We start from the raw sequence: 19787 nt of genomic DNA on the forward strand, positions 1-19787 counted from the left end.
TCGTTTCGCTCTGCCTAGCAACAGACCAAAACAAGAAGGATGGCTTTCCTCGCTACTTCAAGGGGCTTTCTACTCTCGCGAACATCTCTCGTTATATTGTATCAGTTTGTTTGGAAGTAATTTTGTGGTTATGGTCGAACTGGCTGCCGTAAATCCTTTCGTTTCACTTCCACATCTATCCGTGACAGAGAGAGACCATGAGAGACTCAAATCAACAAGATAGCACTCGCCGATTCACTCTGCTTTGGTCTCATCTGCTGTTACAGGTAAAGGTCCTTACACATCGGGAGTGTTTTTTTCGTGCGATTAATTCGCACGTCAATGATATTTTCCGAACCTATATCAGTCAATGCAACCGTGCATACCAACGGCAAAGTTTTGCTGAGCGTTATTGCGGCATTTATTTTTTTCGGACCACGGTCGATTTTTCAGAAATTTGCTTCCGACGTGTACACATCTGTGGCTGTGATTGACAGGTGGGTCAAAATTCGCATCGCAATTTCGTGCCGTATATTCGGGTCGCCCTTGGTGTGAAGCATCACTGCATTTTGACTCTTTCATAACAAGCGAAAATCTTGCTCATAGGTGCTTTAATAAACGTTTGCAAGTGGAGACAGTGTGCAGGAGTTCTCTTTTCTTTGGAAACGTTCATAAAGTGCAATATTAACATTTGTAGAGCTAAAACTAAACCATTTCTAGCCGCTTGGCGGCCATGTTACTGCAATCTGAACTCTCCCGAGCTGGTGCGAAATGCATTCTGGGATACATGGCTGAGTGTTAACAGCCCGCATACATAATTTCATATTTAGTAGTTAGTATACAGTAGATACATACGTTGAGAAAGAGTAGACAGTAAAACTCCCTCAGAATTCTAAACCAAGTTAGGAAAGTTTTGAGTCTACCAGATGTTTCCATCCACACTCCAATTTGTTTGAATCACTCTTTTTTGCCTCCTTGGTCAGATAGAAACTACCATGCCTGGAGTGAAAGGGGTCTGGCTTCCATCAAAGACCTATAAATAGATGGTCATTTTGCATCCTTTGATTTACTGAAAAGGAAGTTTGAGTTGCCCGGCACGGACTGGCTCAGATTCCTACAAATCTGAAACTATGTTCCATCCAAGATTCAGGCCTTTGAAGCGCTCCCAAATGAACATGCTCTTTTTGATGTTTCGCTGAGCCCTCCTCACTCCAGGCACCTCATCTCTAGATTTGTGTGTCTGTTTGATGACTGTAGCATGGCCTCTACTGAGAGGATCAGAGAAGCATGGCAGGAAGAACTTGGTACTGAATTATCTGACATTATATGGGAAAAGAGCCTGTCGGTTGTACAACTCTGCTCAGTTAATAGCAGACATCAGCTGATTCAATTTAAAGTTGCTCACCGTCTCCACTACTCTAAGCAGAAATTACACAAGATCCTACTATCTCACCACTGTGTGAAAGGTGTCAAGTGTCGGAGGGGACACTGTCTCATGCCTTCTGGTTCTGCCCTTCACTGACGGGATTCTGGGCCAGAATATTTGACTGATTTGTGAAGAAAAGGGGACTTTTAATGGGAGTCAATGGGACAAAAATGTCCTCTAAGAGCAAGAGTATTATTATTTTCTTCTACAGAGACACAAATGTCCTCTAATGGTCGCCTTCTTTTCTTTTCTTTTTTATCAGGGGCGTTCCCATCTGGAGGAAACCCCAGGCGAGCACGGGGAGAACATGTCAACTCCACACAGACAGGCCCTTTTGACGAGCCCACCTAGGCCATAGGCACTGAGGACATGGGAATGGGGACACACCCTCAGCGCCCACAGCATCCCAGGCAGGAATCAAACCCAGGACCTGCGAGGCGACAGCACTACCACTGCACCACCGTGCCCCCGTTAATGGTATGAGTGTTGACAATTTTTTTCTTAAACCCAAATATAGGCTACACACTAGGGATGTCACAATATATCGTCCCACAATATATCGCGATATCAAAACGTGACGATATGTATCGTTGAGATTAAATCTCATATCGCGAGAAAAAGAAGCTGAACATGGTGGCACTGATCTGCATCTGATTGCATGCTCGCTCTCCTTTTCATTGCTTTGTTTGAACAGATGAGGGACGTTACAGACACGGAGGATGAAAATGGTGAAATTACTCAAATTAGCATGGAGGATGCCCCCTCAACTTACAAATCGATCGCAAAAAAATATTGTTAAAATATCGTATCGTATCGTTATCGTGAACCCAATATCGTGTATCGTATCGTATCGTATCGTGAACTGAATGTATAGTGACACCCCTAACTGGCCTACGGGGTGGCCCTTCAGCCAGAGGCAGAACTCGCCATCTTCGGCTGCTCGGAGTCCTCTCTGAACTTTCCTACAGCTGTGCAACAGTCTCTGACACTGGGGACAACTGTTGCCAAAAAACAAATTCTGAAGGAATGGAAATCTCCCTCTCCACCCTCTTTCCAATTGTGGTTGACGGACATGACCTCTGTTATACGCATGGAGAGACTTAGGTTCCTGAGAACCAACTCACTTAGAAAATGTATAACCATCTGGGACCCATTTTTAGTCTACCTCAACGAGGCTAGGGGTGACGGGTGACTCACCCGGCTGGCTTCCCACAGACCCCTTGAGGGAGATCCCAGGTACATAATTTACAAGAACATTAGCACCTTAGGTGGCTGGCGGCACCACTTTGTAATGTTGATTATATTTTTTGTTTTGTTTTTTGTTTGTCTTTCCTTTCTTCCCCTGTGTCTGAGCCTGTTTGTCTGTTTTGTCTAGTTTGTGTTCTATAAAAATTTAAAATATGAAAAAAAAAGAAAGAGTAGACAGTAGGCTTAGTAGAGGTATTTGAACACACCCTGAGTCAACATCATCACAGATGACATCACTCACTGATGACATCACAATTCCTTGAGTGACATCATTGATGACATCATCACTGATGACATCACAATTGCTCGAGTGACATCACTGATGACATCCTCAGTGACATCATCAGTGGGAAGCAGGGACGGGATGCTGTCACAATGGCTCTGTGAGTGTGAAGGCTGAGGGAAACAGTGGATGGATAAATCCAGAACAACATAAAGGATAAAGGCCAACTGCCATAAAACACCACAGAAGAAGTGTGAAGGCCTAAAAACGTAAAACATCCCGGTACGTGGGTGGATTTTTTTCTTATTTTCTTCCCACCAGATTCATACCCCTGAATTTTGGACGCGATTGGAGCAACGGCTGGGGAGACGGACAGATGGACAGATAGACAGATGGACAGACATTTTGTGATTACTATTCTCCAGAATCCAGACTCTGGCTCTCCCTTCCTCTGGTCAGACTGTGCTGCCACAGTGACCAGCCTGTACTGACATCATTCACTGATGACATCACTCACCTATACATCAGATTGGCAATTAGGCCCCACCCCCTTTTAGGGGGGAAACACAAGCCTCTCCCCGTTGACTTCAATGTAAAATAGCAATAACCCAAAAACTTATAGAAAAATAACAGAATCAATCTCGTTTATTAATGACCCCAAAACACCATGACGATATATTACAACTCGCCTGGCCATAGAATGTGCAAAATACATTATTGTATTATATAATACAAGAAATATTCAAATAGAAATAAAAATAGAAATATTACTTTGACCCATCTAAAATCATGTGACTCATGTCACATATTTACATTACAGCCCCGGCTGGTCGTCATAGCGACCGCACATCTGCCCTCCGCCCATAGCCCAAGTAGGCTATAACGTATAACGTTAAAATTAAATCCATACACAGAACTTTTAAACTGGTTATGAAATACTGGTGCCTCTATATGACCTACATGGGCATTGAGCCCATCGGCCAGGAGAATGGGTATCAATTTGTTGTTATTTACATGCATGCGCTGTGCGGGGGATGGAGGTTACGCTACGGGGAGAAGGGAAGCCACCCCGGTGGCCACTCACCAGGCAAACCCCCGCCTCCGGCCTAGCGGAGCCGACGTAAGACACAACTACAAAGGCTTTCCGAGCAGCAGACTTTTTCTCTCTCAAAACAATTGAAAACCACCGTCTTGGCTGAGCAAGGAGATCGATTTTATTTCACCAGAGCCGAAGGCAGCAACACAAAAGACTGATGGAAATACAGTAACAGAAGAGAATTAGCAACAGGCGGACACCGGAAGTAGGTCAGAGACGGGTCATGAGTTACATGATTTTAGATGGGTCAAAGTAATATTTCCGATGTATCTTGCCCATTCTATGGCCAGGCGAGTTGTAATATATTGTCATGTCATGGTGTTTTGCGGTAATTAATAAACGAGATATATTCTGTTATTTTTCTATATTATTTTTTTGGTTGAGGCTTGTGTTTTCCACCTAAAAGGCGGCGGGAACATGTGGCGCCTACAAAATTACGTATTGCCGATCTGATGTATGACATCACTCATTGATGACATCACAATGGCTCAAGTGACATCACAGATGACATCATCAGTGATGTCATAAATCCTCCCTGCTGGTGGTATAAATAGGACCGGGAAAACCTTGTCACGCAAAGTAGCGCTAGACACGCAGTCAACCTGTTGTCAATTTACTTACTGAGCAACAAATAAAAGGTATCGACAATGAAGGTCGACAGAAGTAAGTTAAAGAAAACCACCACGGAAGCTCCTGCTGACTGCCGGGCTCTCATAGAGAAGCTCAAGGCATGCAGCGATGAGCAACTGCTGATTGAACTGCAACACAGCAACACCTGGAATATTGGCAAGTGTGAACTGTACCATTGGGTGGGCCTGCTGGACCGCTTCGATGGCATTCTGTGTGACGCGGGCCGGATGGTGGAGAATATGTCCTGGCTGCTGGTGTGTGACCGTCCAGACAACCGACAGCTCAAAGCCCTGCTGCTGGCAGTGCTCAACTTCACAGCTCTGCTCATCGAGTATAGCTTCTCCAGACACCTCTACAGCTCCATAGAGCACCTAACCAGCTTGTTAGCATCATGTGACATGCAGGTGGTCCTGTCTGTGCTGAACCTGCTCTATGTGTTCAGTAAGCGCTCCAACTACATCACAAGACTGGGCTCCGACAAGAGAAGCCCTCTACTGGCCGGTCTGCAACATCTGGCTGAGAGCTGGGGAGGAAAGGAGAATGGCTTTGGTCTGGCAGAGTGCTGCAGGGACCTGCCTCTGACCAAGTACCCTCCCAGTGCCACCACACTGCACTTTGAGTTTTATGCTGAAGCAGGCCCTGAGGTGAAGCTAGAGAGGAAGACTAGTAGTAACACACGACACTATATTCACATTGAGCAGCTTGACAAGGTTTCAGAGAGCCCATCTGAGATCATGGAGTCACTGGCAGTGATGTACAACATCCCAAAAGACAAGCAGGCCCTGCTGTTCACACACATTCGACTGGCCCATGGCTTCTCCAATCACAAAAAGAGGCTACAGGCCGTGCAAGCCCGACTGCACGCCATCTCTATACTGGTGTACTCAAATGCACTCCAGGAGTCAGCCAACACTATTCTATATAATGGCTTGATAGAGGAGCTCGTTGATGTACTACAGACTACAGACAAACAGCTTGTGGATATAAAGGCAGCGTCTTTGCGCACTTTAACTTCGATTGTCCATCTGGAAAGGACACCCAAACGTTCCAACATTATCGATTGCACCGGCACTGCCTCTTACCACGGCTTCCTGCCTGTGTTGGTGCGTAAATGTATACAAGCAATGGTTGACCCTCTGATGGAGCCGTACCCACACCAGTTTGCGACTGCACTCTTCTCCTTCGTGTACCACCTGGCCAGCTATGATGCTGGAGGGGAAGCCCTGGTCTCCTGTGGCATGATGGAAGCCCTCCTTAAAGTGATCAAGTTCCTGGGTGACGAGCAGGACCAGATCACCTTTGTGACGCGGGCTGTGCGGGTCGTGGACCTCATCACCAACCTGGATATGGCTGCCTTTCAGTCCCACACCGGCCTTTCCATCTTCATCTGCAGACTAGAGCATGAGGTGGACCTGTCAAGGAAAGAGTGCCCTTTTGTCATCAAGCCAAAGATCCAGAGGCCCGGCACTGCTGTGGAGTCTGAGGACATGGACACAGACATGGACATGTCAGAAGTTGCCATGGAAAGCAACCCCCGCCCATCAACATCTTCTGGTTCCAGACCAGAGGTGGACCACCAAGCACAAAGCAGCACTGGCAATACGCCTCGTACTGGCATGCAGTGTATCCCCCAGAGGGCAGCTTTGTTGAAGTCTATGCTAAACTTCTTAAAGAAAGCCATCCAGGACCGTGCCTTTTCTGATGGTATCCGCCATGTAATGGATGGGCCCTTGCCTACCTCACTCAAGCACATCATCAGTAATGCAGAATATTATGGCCCATCACTCTTTCTATTAGCAACAGAGGTTGTGACGGTTTTTGTGTTCCAGGAGCCATCCCTGCTCTCCTCCCTGCAGGATAACGGTCTCACTGATGTCATGCTGCATGCCCTTCTCATCAAAGACATCCCTGCTACCCGTGAGGTGTTGGGCTCTCTCCCCAATGTGTTCAGCGCCCTCTGCCTGAATGCAAGAGGCCTGCACTCCTTTGTCCAATGCCAGCCCTTTGAGCGCCTCTTTAAAGTGCTTCTGTCACCTGACTACCTGCCTGCCATGCGACGGCGACGCCCCTCTGACCCTGCAGGTGACACTGCATCAAACCTGGGCAGTGCTGTGGATGAGCTTGTGCGGCACCAACCCACTTTGAAGACTGATGCCACCACTTCCATTATTAAGTTACTGGAGGAGATCTGCAACCTAGGCCGAGCCCCTGAGTACATCTGTCAAAAGGCAGATGGTGCTGTGGTGGTGACCCCGGCATGCTCCAGCCATGCTGCTGAGGAGGTCTCAAGTGAGGATGAAGAGGAGGAGGAGGCTCTCCACACATTCAGCCAGCAGCAGGGGGAGCCAGACAGCAACAGACAGTCAGTGCCACTTGAACTGGTGGTCAGCACTGAGGAGCGGATTCCCATTCCTCTAATGGATTATATTCTGAATGTGATGAAGTTTGTGGAGCCCATACTGAGCAACAACACCACAGATGACCACTGTAAGGAGTTTGTCAACCAGAAGGGGCTTCTACCCCTCGTTTCTATCCTGGGCCTGCCCAACCTGCCCATAGACTTCCCCACCTCTGCTGCCTGCCAAGCTGTGGCTGGTGTCTGCAAGTCCATACTGACCCTGTCTCATGAGCCCAAGGTGCTCCAGGAGGGCCTGTGCCAGCTGGATAGCATCCTGACAGCCCTGGAGCCTCTCCACCGCCCCATCGAGGTGCCCGGGGGCTCTGTGCTGCTCAGAGAGCTGGCCAACGCTGGCCATGTCACCGATGCCACGCTGTCAGCCCACGCCACACCACTGCTACACACGCTTACTGCAGCACATGCCTACATCCTCATGTTTGTCCATACTTGCAGAGTTGGACAGAGCGAGGTTAGGAGCATCTCAGTTAACCAGTGGGGCTCCCAGCTCGGTCTGAGTGTTCTCAACAAGTTGAGCCAGCTCTACTGCTCACTGGTGTGGGAGAGCACCGTCCTGCTGTCCCTTTGCATGCCCAACAGTCTGCCTCCAGGCTGTGAGTTTGGCCAGGCTGACATGCAGAAACTGGTGCCCAAGGAGGAGAAGCCATCTGGCAGCACTCTAGCAGCCATACCCTCTGGCTCCAGGAGAATTGCTGAATCTGAGGAGGTATCTGTGGATTCATCTACTGGGGGGCTGCTGGAAGGCATGGGCCTAGATTGGAACACCCTGGCCCCCATGGAGACTGACGAGCCCACTGCCACCAATCCCAAGCCCAAGTCAAAACTTACCCCAGCTATGGCCACTTGCATCAAGCAAATCAAACCACTGCTCTCTGCCTCGTCTTGTCTAGGCCGGGCTCTGGCTGAGCTCTTTGGCCTGCTTGTCAAGCTGTGTGTGGGCTCCCCAGTGCGTCAGCGCCGCTCACACCATGCCACAAGCACAGGCATTAATCCCACACCTGCTGCCCGGGCCACCGCCTCTTCCCTCACCAAGCTCCTCACCAAGGGTCTGAGTTGGCAGCCTCCACCCTACACACCCACCCCTCGCTTTAGGCTGACTTTCTTCATCTGCTCAGTGGGCTTTACTTCTCCCATGCTGTTTGACGAAAGGAAGTACCCCTACCACCTTATGCTGGAAAAGTTCTTCTGTTCCGGAGGGCATGATGCCCTTTTTGAGACATTTAACTGGGCCCTGTCCATGGGTGGTAAGGTGCCTGTGTCTGAGGGTTTGGAGCACACTGATCTGCCAGATGGCACAGGAGAGTTTCTGGATGCCTGGCTAATGCTGGTGGAGAAGATGGTAAACCCCAGCACTGTGCTGGACTCCCCCCACTCCCTGCCAACCAAAGCCCCTGGGGTCACCCCCACCATGCCTCAGTTCAGTGCCCTGCGGTTCCTCATAGTCACCCAGAAGGTGGCATTCAACTGTATCCGCAGCCTATGGAACAGGAAGCCCCTTAAGGTATATGGAGGCAGGATGGCTGAATCCATGCTGGCCATCCTCTGCCACATCCTGAGAGGGGAGCTTGTTATCCAGGATTGCCTGGCCAAGGAGAGAGAGGGCACGGTGCGCCCAGAGGAAGAGGTGGCCTCCACAGGGCCTGTAGCCCCCACCCCTGCACCTGGAACAGCTGCTGTGACAGCTGGGGAGGGACCATCAGCGGCCGGAATGGCTCCTGCTGCACCAGCAAGAGGATCGGCTGATGACTCCACCAACTCCACTCCACGTCGGGCACCTCAGGTCAACCAGGCTCAACTCACACAGGGAAGAGGCAGAGGGAGGCACCCACAGGCCCGCCAGCAGCAGCTCCAGCAGCTGATGGACATGGGTTTCTCAAGAGAGCATGCCATGGAGGCCTTGCTCAATACGAGCACCATGGAACAGGCCACAGAGTACCTGCTCACACATCCTCCCCCCCTTCTCAGTGGAGCTGTCAGGGACCTGAGTATGTCTGAAGAGGACCAGATGATGAGGGCCATTGCCATGTCACTTGGGCAAGAGGTCAGCATGGAACAGCGCTCTGACTCTCCTGAGGAGGCAGCTTGTCGCCGTGAGGAAGACGACAGGCAAGCCAGTGAGCAGGCAGAGGAGGAGGAGGCCCGCTGCTTGGAGTGCTTCATGGAGGCTGAGCCCCTGGACTCCCAGGAGCTGCATTCCTTCACTGACTCAATGCTGCCTGGCTGCTTCCATCTGCTGGATGAGCTGCCTGACACCGTCTACAGGCTCTGTGACCTGCTGATGACTGCCATCAAAAGGAGCGGCCCAGAGTACAGAGACCTCATCCTTCACCAAGTCGTCCACCAAGTGTGGGATGCAGCAGATGTGCTGATCAAAGCGGCTGTGCCCCTGACTACCAGTGACACAAAGACAGTGTCTGAGTGGACCAGACAGATGGCCACACTGCCCCAGGCCTCCAAACTGGCAACTCGAATTCTGCTGCTCACATTGCTCTTTGAGGAGCTGAAGTTATTGTGTGCCAGAGTGGTGGAGAACAGTGGGATACTTGATATGCTGATTAAGCTACTTGAGGTGGTGCAGCCCTGTCTGCAGGCTGCCAAAGAACAGAAGGACATCCAGACACCAAAGTGGATCACCCCAGTACTGTTGATCATTGACTTCTATGAGAAGATGGCAGTCTCCTCCAAGCGCAGAGCACAGATGAACAAGTACCTGCAGCCTAATGGTAATAACTGGAGATGGTTTGATGACCGCTCAGGCCGCTGGTGCAGTTACAGTATTTCAAACAATAGTACCATTGACTCTGCATGGAGGGCAGGCGAGAGCAGTGTCCGCTTCACAGCTGGACGCAGGAGATACACTGTGCAGTTTAACATGATGGTGCAGATTAACGAGGAGACAGGTAATAAGAGGCCAGTGATGCTCACTGTCCAGAGAGTGTCTTGCATACCCAAACCTGCCAAGACAGGCAGCATGACTGACTCTGAGAGAGAGGTGGGAGACAGGACCAAGGCAGAGGAGACACAGGCTGACACAGACTATGTGGCAGCAGTGGAGATGAATGCCCCTAAGAATGATTCCAGCCAGCTGAAGGAGACCGCCTCTGGTCCTTCATCCTCTGTGGAATCTGACCACACACAGGGCTCTGACATTGTGGTGCAAGGCCTGACTGAGGACATGACCCATGCTCTGATCCGAGCCTGTGTCAGTATGATCAGTGTGCCTGTGGACCCGGACACGCTCCACGCCACGCTGCGTCTCTGTCTGCGCCTGACGCGCACCCACCACTACGCCATGATGTTCGCAGAGCTGAAGAGCACACGCATGATCCTGGGGCTGACGCAAGGCTCGGGCTTCAACGGCTTTACCCCACTTGTTACCCTGCTGTTTAGACACATCATAGAGGATCCGGCCACACTCAGACACACCATGGAGAAGGTGGTGAGGTCAGCAGTGACCAGTGGAGCAGGTAGCACCACCTCTGGTGTGGCGTCAGGCAGCCTTGGTTCCAGGGAGATCAACTATATGTTGCGGGTCCTGGGTCCTGCTGCCTGCCGCAGCCCTGATTGCTTTGCTGAAACCGTCAATAACTGTGTGTGCATTGCCTTGACTGCACCACGTGGAGCTGGTAGAGCCTCTGATGATGAGTTTGAGAACCTGCGAATCAAGGGGCCCAATGCTGTGCAGCTGGTGAAGACCACTCCTCTTAAGCTGTCCCCGCTACCGCCTATCCCTGACACTATCAAGGAGGTCATCTATGACATGCTCAATGCTATGGCTGCCTACCATGCACCTGGAGAGCCTGAGCATCCAGAGGAGCACACGGTGGCAGTGCCTGGCCGTCAGGCCCTGTGCCAGATCCTGCAGGACGTCAGCAACAATGTTTACCAGCAGTACAGACTCACCCGGCAGGGCAGTGAGTTTGACTCCCAGTCTGCATTCCATATCAACGCTCAAGTGTTTGCTGCTGATGGAGGTGTAGCTGAATATTTCCAGTCTGGCACACCACAAGGTGAAGCCTCTACATCAGAGGAGATGCAGAAGGAAAAGACAGAGCAGGAAGGACAGAAGGGTGCCAGCTCAGGGGAGGGTCAAGCAGCTAAGGCAAATGCCAGCAAACCTCTGATGCCTACCTCCACCATCCTAAGACTGCTGGCTGAGCTGGTGCGCTCCTATGTGGGCGTCGCCACACTGATCACCTCCTACTGTTACACAGCTGGACAGTCTGAGCTTATTAAGGAGGATTGCAGTGTTCTGGCCTTTGTGCTTGATCACTTGCTGCCACACACCCACAATTCAGAGGACAAGAACACCCCAGCTCTGGCACGCCTCTTCCTAGCCAGCCTCGCAGCTGCTGGCACAGGCACTGATGCCCAGGTGGCCCTGGTCAATGAGGTCAAGGCTGCCCTCAGTCGGGCACTCGCAATGGCAGAAGGCACCGAAAAACATGCCAGGCTCCAGGCAGTGATGTGTATCATCAGCACCATCATGGAATCGTGTCCCTCCACCTCCAGTATCTATAGTTCAGCAGCAGCCAAGACACAGCACAATGGCATGGATAACATCATTCGGCTCTTTCTTAAGAAAGGTCTGGTCAACGACTTGGCCCGTGTGCCTCACAGCTTGGATTTGTCTAGTCCCAACATGGCCAACACAGTGAATGCTGCCCTGAAGCCTCTGGAGACTCTCTCCTATATTGTTAACCAGCCCAGCAGTCTGTTCGGGAGCAAAGGAGGCTCCAGTAAGAACAAAACCGAACATGACACTGTGGGCATTGCCAGGGACAGCAACAGCAGCACTCAGGACACAGGGGATTCTGATGAGGCAGAGCCAGTGGAGGGCAGCCACAGGGTGCAGGACACAGACAGTGACCTGATGGATGGAGAGATGGAGGGAGACACAGTGGCCATTGCTGGTCAGCCAGAGATCTTCAGCACACAGGTGATGCAGGTAGAGAACGAGTTGGTGGATCTGATTGATGAGCTCCTAGAGAGAGATGCTGGTGCTGTCAACAGCACCATTATAGTGGGACACAGCGGTGTGGATGAATCACAAGAGGATGTGTTGATGGATGAGACCCCCTCCAATATTAGCCAGGCATCCACTCTGAATATCCAGGAACAAGAGGATGAGGAGCACACACAGGAGGAAGATTCTAGTGGCAGCAATGATGATGAGGACAGCCAGGATGAAGAGGAGGAAGAGGAAGAAGAAGAGGAGGAGGACCAGGATGATGAAGGAGATGAAGATGACGATGATGAAGGTTCAGAGATGGGGCTGGATGAGGACATTCCTGACATCAACGCTGCACCCCACATCCGTTTTGAGAGGTTTGACAGGGATGATGACCTCATCATAGAGTTTGACAACATGTTCTCCACCACCGGCAACATCCCCAGCTCCCACCCGCTGATGGTGCGCCATGCTGACCACAGTTCCCTCACCCTTGGGGCGGGTCGTCTGGCACAGAGCATGGGTCGCAGCCAGCGAATGCTGCGGCAGCTCACTGCCAACACTGGACACACCATCCATGTCCATTACCCCGGCAACCGCCAGCCCAACCCTCCACTCATCCTTCAAAGACTGCTGGGCCCCAGTGCTGCAGCAGACATCTTGCAGCTGTCCAGCTCTCTGCCCCTGCAGCCTCGTGGCCGTGCCCGCCTTTTGGTAGGAAATGAGGACGTGCACATCATCGCTCGCTCTGATGATGAGTTGTTGGATGACTTCTTCCAAGAGCAGAACAGCACTGGTGGACACGCAGGCACCGTCTCTAGTATTCCCACTGCTTTAACCAGATGGACAGATGAGTGTAAAGTGCTGGATGCTGAGAGTATGCACGATTGTGTAGCAGTGGTGAAGGTACCCATCCTGCAGCACCTGGAGAGTCTACGTGATGAGGAGCTGGAAGAGCATAGGGAGAAGAGGAGGCAGCAGCTGGCTGATGAGGAGCAGGCTAAGCACAATGAGAGGAGGGCCTCCGGTGCAGAAGAGGCCAGGGAACAGAGCCTGCAGGCTTCTGGATTAGGGACAGTTAATGGTGCAGAGTACACTGCAGAGGGTGAGCAGGCCCAGAGTGGTACAGTGTCGTATCTGGACCCAACCCAGCTCTCAGGCTTCCTCACTGCTCCCCCATCAGGAGAGGCCAGTCGTACCACCCCTGATCCTCATGAACACGCCCTAGTCTCCCTGGAGACCGCCATCAGCCAGCTGGTCCACCAGCCAATTGCTGACCTGCTGCTGGCTGAGTCGCCCCTCAACTCACTGGCCGATCTGGCAGGTGCGGGACTTCCATCCACCGATGGGGCCAACAGTGAAGCAGAGGCATCCCAGATGGAAATGTGCCTGGCGCCCTCAATCGGTGAGACAGGAGGAGGAGCTGGCAAAGGAGCGTTGGATGAAGGCAAGGAAGCCTCCCTGAGTCTGGACATTTTGGAGACATCAGAGCCTGCAGTAGCGGGTGTGTCACAACTGGAGGATTCAGCCATGGATACGAGCAGCCCTGCCTCTGCCACACAGGAAGAAGCTGCTCCCAACCCTACCCAGACTGCCCACTTGTCTCAGCAGTTGTCTGGCAGTGCAGACAGTGGGCTGACGGACAAGCAGCCCGATGCAGAGACAGGCTCTACTTTTGTCTCGTCCCTTGGGGAGATGATGCCCAGGAGTGACAGTGTTGACAGTCAGTCTCAAGCCATCCAGGAAGATCCCCTCCCACCAACCAGCAATGATGATGAGGACCCACTGGCAGGCATCAATCTGCCAGAGGGGGTGGATCCCTCTTTCCTGGCAGCTCTTCCTGAGGACATCCGGCGAGATGTCCTGCAGAATCAGCTGGGCATCAGTCCTCCCTCCCGTCATCCCATTACCTCCACCCTGCCACCCTCTACTGCACCTGTACTTGGAGGACCAGGGGTTACAGAGGTTAGCCCTGAGTTCCTGGCAGCCCTACCACCTGCCATCCAGGAGGAGGTGCTAGCCCAGCAACGGGCAGAGCAGCAGCACAGGGAGCTAGCCCAACAGCCTGCCCAGGGAGACACGCCCCTGGACCTATTCACCTTCATCCAGACGCTGCCCTCAGAGCTCCGGCGCAGCGTCCTGGAGGACATGGAGGACAGTGTGCTGGCCGTCATGCCCCCAGACATTGCTGCCGAAGCAGCTGTGTTGCGCAGAGAGCAGGAGGCCCGCCAAAGGCAGCTGATCCATGAGAGGCTGTTTGGCCATGGCTCATCTTCAGCTCTCTCGGCTATCCTGCGCTCACCGGCATTCACCAGTCGGCTAGGGAGCAACCGCGGTGTCCAGTACACCCGACTGGCTGTGCAGAGAGGAGGTACTTTGCAGATGCTGGGAGGAACCAATCACAGCAAACCTTCAAATTCCAATGTGGACTCCTTGTTGCGTCTGCGTGGTCGACTGCTGCTGGACCATGAGGCTTTGTCCTGCTTACTGGTGTTGCTGTTTGTGGATGGATCAAAGCTAAACACCAGCCGACTGCATCGTGTGCTCAGGAACCTCTGTTACCACTCAGAGACTCGTGGCTGGGTCATCCGCAGCCTGCTATCCATCCTGCAACGCAGCAGTGAGAGTGAGGTATGTGTGGAGACATCACGCCTGGACGACTCGCGTGGCAAGAGGAGCTCTCAGGGGTGCTGTGGAGGAAAAGGCTCAGCTGCCTCCTCCCTTTCTTCATCCTCTTCCTCCTCTGCTTCCCTAGAGCTACTGAACAGGCTGGAGTCTCGCAGCTCCAGCCAGCTCTCCTGGCTCTCTGTTTCTATGGACGCAGCACTGGGCTGCCGGACAAACATTTTCCAGATCCAGCGAGTGTCAGGTCGGAAGCACGCTGACCGACACACGGTTGGGGGGTCAACAGGACCTGGGGCACTAGGAGGAGGAGTGTCTGGGACTGCAGCAGGAGTCATGTGTGCCGGTGGTGGAGTTTCCACTGTACACATCCACCCACAGGCTGCTCCAGTGGTCTGTCGACACGTATTGGACACACTCATCCAACTAGCCAAGGTGTTCCCCAGCCACTTTACTCAGCAGCGCTGTAAGGATCTGTCATCATCCTCCTCTGACTCTCTGGACTTCCGTCTGTGTTCAGCCTCCTCTGGGGCAGGAGGTGGAGGTGGTGGGTCAAGGTCAGGGTCTCTGTCCCAAAACAACTCCAACCCCTCTAACTCTTCCAACACCCAGAGCTCCATGGGGTCCTTTGCCATTACTCCCCAGTCCCTGGGCATCTCCACCGACTTTTGGGACTTCCTGGTCAAGTTGGACAACATGAATGTGAGTCGCAAGGGCAAAGCCTCCATGAAGACAGTGCCTCTGGGGGTCAGTGCAGAGGCTGAAGCAGCTCAGTTCAGCTTGGACAGCTCCCCGCTCAGCGAGCTGATGAACATGCTGTCTCACCCAGTAATCCGACGTAGCTCCCTGCTCACTGAAAAGCTGCTGCGCCTGCTTTCCCTTATATCTATTGACCTGTCTCACAACAAGGCCCCAGAGGTGCCTGCTGGACACCCTACCCCACAGGCTCCCAACGCCCCTATAGCTACCAGCTCAGGAGCAGCTGTGCAAGCTATGAGCCAGGGTTCACCACCAGCAGGCTCTGCCCAGGCTATTGTGGCAGGCCTAGGAGGCTCTGTGGGAATTCCAGCACATGGTTCCTCCTCAGGGACTGGCCTAGCAGCCTCCCAGACACCATCCTCATGGACTGGCCTAGCAGCCTCCCAGACATCATCCTCTACAGCTACCTCTATTCCCACATCCACTGGAATGATATCCACAGTGAAGCAGAGGGCCGCTGCTAGCAGTTCTGAGATCGACAACAAGATGGCCTCCACTGGACTCACTGAAAAACAGCTACAACTCTCTGTTGACGTGTTGACATCTCACTCGTGTTCAGAGGAGGGTCTGGAAGATGCAGCCAACATCCTGCTTCAGCTGTCCAGAGGAAATGGCATGACCAGAGACACCGTGCTGAGACTGCTGCTGAGTGGAGCTAGACACCTCGGATACACTCTGTGCAAACAGATCAGGACATTATTGGCCGAGCTTAGAGAGTACAACTTGGAGCAGCAGAGACGGGCACCGGCCGATGGCCAATCATCTGATGCCCCTCTAGAGGACTCCTCCCTCTCAGCCAGACTCAAGGGCAAAATGACTAGCAGGTTTGACGGGGCGGAGAGCATCGTGATTGTGGCTGCCCAGAAGCGCACACTCGGGGGACGTGAGCTGCAGCTGCCTTGCATGAGCTCCCTAACCTCTAAGACGTCAACGCAGAAGTTTTTCTTACGAGTGCTGCAGGTTATTATTCAGCTTCGTGAGGACACGCGCCGCACCAACAAGAAGGCCAAACAAACAGGACGGTTAGGCTCCACCAGTCCGGGCTCAGCCAGCACCATCCAGGCTGCGGTGCGACAACTCGAGGCCGAGGCCGACGCAATTATCCACATGGTGAGAGAGGGCCAGCGGGCACTGCGGCTCCAACAGGCCCCCCCAGCCACCGCCTCGTCTGCTTCCATCACCACCGCTGCCGAATCCTCTGTGGTGCCCCCCCATGCCCCGACTGGCACTGCTCCCCCTGGCAGCATGGCTGCTGCTGCCATGTCTGAGGTGCAGTCAATGACAGAGGTGCAGGCAGCCCAGAGAGATGACACCCCCATGGATATGGACCAACCATCCCAGGACCCTGTACCTCTGGATGAAGAAGGAAAAGGCCAATCGGAGAGTGAAGAGAGGCTTCCGGAGCTCCTCCCTCTGCTCAGCGAAAGGCTGCTACTGGACAAGCTGTGGGATATGCTCGGGGAGTGCCTGAAAGAGTTGGAGGAGTCCCATGACCAGCATGCTGTACTGGTTCTCCAGCCAGCTGTGGAGGCCTTCTTCCTAGTCCATGCCACAGAGCGGGAGAGCAAACCCCCAGTGAGAGACACCTGGGACAGCCAGCTGTCCCACATTAAAGATGAGCCTCCTCTGCTTTCCCCAGCACCCCTCACACCCGCCACACCTTCCTCCCTGGACCCATTTTTTTCCAGAGAGCCTTCCTCCATGCACATCTCATCAAACCTGCCCCCTGACACCCAGAAGTTTCTCCGCTTTGCCGAAACTCACCGCACAGTGCTTAACCAGATCCTGCGCCAGTCCACCACTCACTTGGCCGACGGGCCGTTTGCAGTGCTGGTTGACTACATCCGCATCTTGGACTTCGATGTGAAGAGGAAATACTTCCGTCAGGAGCTAGACCGACTGGATGAGGGCCTGAGGAAAGAAGACATGGCTGTACATGTCAGGAGAGACCATGTGTTTGAGGATTCCTACAGGGAGCTGCACCGCAAGAGCCCAGAGGACACGAAGAACAGGCTGTACATCGTCTTCGAAGGAGAGGAGGGCCAGGATGCTGGGGGCCTGCTGAGGGAATGGTACATGATCATCTCCCGGGAGATGTTCAACCCCATGTACGCCCTGTTCCGCACCTCACCGGGCGACCGCGTCACCTACACCATCAACCCCTCATCCCACTGCAACCCCAACCACCTCAGCTACTTCAAGTTTGTGGGTCGAGTAGTAGCAAAGGCCGTGTATGACAACCGGCTGTTGGAGTGCTACTTCACCCGCAGCTTCTACAAGCACATCCTTGGCAAGAGCGCCAAGTACACAGACATGGAGAGCGAGGACTACGATTTCTTCAAGGGACTGGTGAACTTTCTGGAGAATGATGTGTCCACCCTGGGCTACGAACTGACATTCAGCACTGAGGTCCAGGAGTTTGGGGTGTGTGAAGTGAGGGACCTCAAGCCCAATGGAGCCAATATTGTGGTCACAGAGGAGAACAAGAAAGAATATGTGCACCTGCTCTGCCAGATGAAGATGACAGGTGCGATCCGCAAGCAGCTGGCAGCCTTCCTGGAGGGTTTCTATGAGATCATCCCCAAGCGGCTGATCTCCATCTTTACTGAGCAGGAGCTGGAGCTGTTCATCTCTGGCCTGCCCACTATTGACATAGATGACCTAAAGTCGAACACATTATATTACAAATACCAATCCAGCTCCATCCAGATCCAGTGGTTCTGGAGGGCCTTGCGTTCTTTTGACCAGGCAGACCGGGCCAAGTTCCTCCAGTTTGTTACAGGCACGTCCAAGGTGCCCCTGCAGGGTTTTGCTGCTCTGGAGGGCATGAACGGCATCCAGAAGTTCCAGATCCACCGCGATGATCGCTCCACTGACCGCCTGCCATCTGCTCATACCTGCTTTAACCAGCTGGACCTCCCAGCCTACGAGAGCTATGACAAGCTGAGACACATGCTGCTGTTGGCCATTCAGGAATGCTCAGAGGGATTCGGACTGGCTTAAAACAATGAGACTTATCACACAAACAAGCACTTGATTTAGAACTTGCCTACTCTTGACACATTCATAGTGATAACCCATAAACACACACGCACACACACACACACACACACACACACACACACACACACAATCCACCATCATAGACATTGTTGAATGGCCTAGAGACTTACTGGTTTCTAATCCATAAAGAAACTGATGAACCACCAAGTGAAAGGGACTGATTGACATTGCCTACTACCACTACACACAGAGCCTCATGTTGACACAACTCTGTCTCTTTTCCCAATTTAATGGCAAAGGCGATAGCGGATTAAGAGGATAAAAACATGGACTATATAAGATACTTTCTGCATTTAGTTTTGATTTCTAGGTACACAAGGTTTGGGAGTTTATTGTTTCATCTTTTTTGTTCTCTGGTTGTGTAAAAAAGAAAAAAAAGTGTGTTTGAACAGGATGGTTCTAAAACCTTGGGGGGAAGGGGGGAAAAATAGGACCAGTGGATGGTGGGATTATCTGGTTCGTTTTCAGCTTCACTGAGAGACAAAATTACTTCCACATCAGACGAGTCCTCCTGTCCTGTCTGCCATGATGAGTATCTCTCCTGTCCTGTATCTCTCCTGTCCTGTCTGCCATGGCATCTTTCAAGATCCTGTCCTCCTGTCATGTAAAGCCTGTCTGCAGAGCTGCTGGACACACTGAGACTCCCAACATCACTGCAGCCCTTACAGGAGAAACTGGAATTCTTTAATCAAGTTAAAGGAAATTGATTAAGGAGTTTAAGAAGCTTCACCAGTTTCTACAAGAGGAAGAGGAGGCCAGGACCTCCGTACTGAGGGAGGAAGAGGAGCAGAAGAGTCAGACGATGGAGAAGACTGAGGGTGATGCAGAATAGAAACAGAATGAAGCCACTAAGGTCAAAGCAGGAGCCTGGAGGTCAGGAAGTCGTCTTGAAACAAATCTATTCTTTTTTCATAAATTTCCTCCAAGAGCAAATTAAAGGAGTAAACTAACTGTCAAACAAAAGCAAGTTAGCATTAAATAGATTTGCCACATGGTGCATGTTGTACAGTATTAACTCTAATGAATGCATGGGACCAGAGCAAATTTATCTGCCAGAAGGTTTGTATTCACAGACAAAACGGGCTCTGACCCCCACACGAGGTCAAGTAAGATCCTCCACCCAAAATCCCCTTCCGCCCCCTGGTGGTATGTCTGTTCCAAATCTCTCTCGCTCTTTCCCTCTCTCTCTAGCCACTTTTACACAGAGATCCCGCAATACTGCCATTACGAAGACCTGCAGCGCCCGCAGCGTTGCCACAGAAAATGCTTTTACACAGAAGCAAGCAGAGTGTGCCCACAGCGTTGCCACAGAAAAATCTTTTACACAGAACAAGCAGAGTGTGCTTTTTGATAGCATCCACCCCTCTCGGATTG

At 52.1% G+C, this 19787-nt stretch overlaps 1 pseudogene across 1 annotated transcript; it reads left to right on the plus strand.

The window, feature by feature from the left end:
• The first annotated feature begins 4619 nt into the window (after positions 1–4619).
• On the plus strand, positions 4620–18353 carry LOC310794033 (E3 ubiquitin-protein ligase HUWE1 pseudogene; annotated as a pseudogene). Its single transcript has one exon. The product of its transcript is annotated as an E3 ubiquitin-protein ligase HUWE1 pseudogene (transcript).
• The last annotated feature ends 1434 nt before the right edge of the window (positions 18354–19787 follow it).

Source organism: Poromitra crassiceps (assembly GCF_964638095.1).
Source record: "Poromitra crassiceps genome assembly, chromosome: 19".
Classification (NCBI taxonomy): Eukaryota; Metazoa; Chordata; class Actinopteri; order Beryciformes; family Melamphaidae; genus Poromitra; species Poromitra crassiceps.